Genomic DNA, 2,350 nt, shown 5'->3' with positions numbered 1-2,350 from the left:
GCTGCATACTGCAGGAAAAATGTACCTTATAGAATCATTTCAGTCAAGTCTCTAAACAAAGAAACCAATGACCGAGCAAATAGCAACCAGGTATAATTAGAATCCAGAATTTGTACCATGTATTTTTGAAAATACCCCATTTTCAACAAAAATAATGAAACATGACAACAAACAAGAGAGTGTGACTTACATACAACAAAAAATTTGGCAATAGAATAGATCTTTGAAGTCATCCAGACGATGGACCTAGCAGACAAAGACTTTAAAGCAGCTATTGCAAATACGTTTAAAGAAGTAAAGGAAGCTATGCTTGAAGAATGAAAGAAGGTATGATGATCATCTCATAAAATATTGAATATCAATGATGAGATAGAAATTATTAAAAAGAACCAAATTAAAATTCTGTGATTGAAAAGTACAATAACTGAAATAAAAAATTCACTAGAATGGTTCAACAGTAGACTTGAGCTTATAGAAGAAAATCAGTGAACTTTAAAATAGATCAATAGGATTATATAATCTGAAAAAGAGAATAAAGAATAAAGAAACATTAACAGAGTCTCAGAGAAATGTGGAACACTATTAAACACAGTAGCATACTTGCAAGAGGGCTACAAAAAGGAAACCAAAGCAAAGGAGAGTATAAATAATCAAGGAAACAAAGGCTGAAAACTTCCAAGTTTGATGCAAAACATTCATGTACAAAGCCAAGAACCCCAAGAAACTATAAGATAAGCACAAAGAGTTGGGGCGCCTGGGTGGCTCAGTTGGTTGAGAGTCTGACTTTGGCTCAGGTTATGATCTCATGGTTTGTGAGTTCGAGCTCTATGTCCAACAGGCTCTCTGCTGTCGTTGCAGAGCCTGCTTCGGATCCTTTGTCCCCCCTCTCTCTCTCTGCCCCTGCTCCACAGGCACACTATCTCTCTCTCTCAAAAATAAATAAACATTACCAAAAAAAATGAAGATAAGCACAAAGAGGAAAACACCCATACTAGTCACAGTCAAAATGTTGGAAGATAAAGAGAAAATCTTGAAAGAAGCAAAAGAAGAAGGAGCCTAACATCAAATTACAGAGTTCAGAAAGAAGTGGGATGACACAAAGTGATAAAAGCAAACACTGTTAAAAAATCTTATATCTAGCAAAATTATCTTTCAAAAATGTGGGTGAGATAAATGGATGAGATAAAGACATTCTCAGATAAACAAAGATGAGAGAATTTGTTGCTAGCAGATCAACCTTAAAAGAAATAATAAAAGAAGTTCTTATGACAGGAAAGCAAGTGACACAGACAGTAATGCAAAACCACAAGAAAAAGCAGAGTCCCAGTAAAGGTAATTATGTAGGTAATTACAAAATACAGTGTAACTGCACAGTTCTTTTTCTTCCTTCTGTTGACTGATTTAAAAAGGAATTGTATAACATACCATGTACATGATGCTATTATTGGGCATATAACACATGGAAATGTAATATATTTGACAATAACAGCACAAAGGGATGAACAGGAACAAAGCCATGTTGGAGTACAGAAATGACACTAGACAGAAGTAAAGAGAACTAGAGAAGGTAAATAATAAAGTTAACATATATACATGCTTTTATTTATTTAGCTTCTTTAAAAATTTTTTTTAAATTTTATTTTTGAGACAGAAAGAGACAGAGCATGAGCAGGGGAGGGTCAGAGAGAGGGGGAGACACAGAATCTGAAGCGGGCTCCAGGCTCTGAGGTGTCAGCACAGAGCCCGATGCGGGGCTCAAACTCATGGAGCATGAGATCATGACCTGAGCCAAAGTCGGACGCTTAACTGACTGAGCCACCCAGGTGCCCCTATTTAGCTTCTTTAAAACATATGATTCTATGAAGTCATAACTATAACAATATATTGTTCAGTTTTTAAAATATATAGATGTAGTATAAATGACAATAATAGCACAAAAATATAGGGAGGAAATGGAGCTACATAAAATTTTTATATTTTATGTAAAGTTAAGTCAGTATTAATCTGAAACAGACTCTAATAAGTTTAGATGGCATGTTGTAAGTCCTTAAGAAGCCAGTAATAAATTACATTCAAAAATGTAATCAAAACTTTACTAGAGATTTAAAGTGTTACACTAAATATAATCTGATTAATATAAAAGAGGTTAACAAAGGAAGAGTAGAGGAACAAAAATAAAAAAAATGAGGCACATAGAAAACAAAAGATAAAATAGCAGATTTAATTCCAATCATATCAGTAATATTAAATGTAAATAGATCATACAATTCAATCAAAAGTTAGAGGAAACATAACTCTATGTTTTGTCTTAGAAGAGACATACTTGGTATTCAAAAACACTAGTAGATAG

This window comes from Panthera leo, chromosome B4, assembly GCF_018350215.1.
Source record: "Panthera leo isolate Ple1 chromosome B4, P.leo_Ple1_pat1.1, whole genome shotgun sequence".
Taxonomy (NCBI): Eukaryota; Metazoa; Chordata; class Mammalia; order Carnivora; family Felidae; genus Panthera; species Panthera leo.
Note: the sequence above shows the minus strand (reverse complement) of the source record.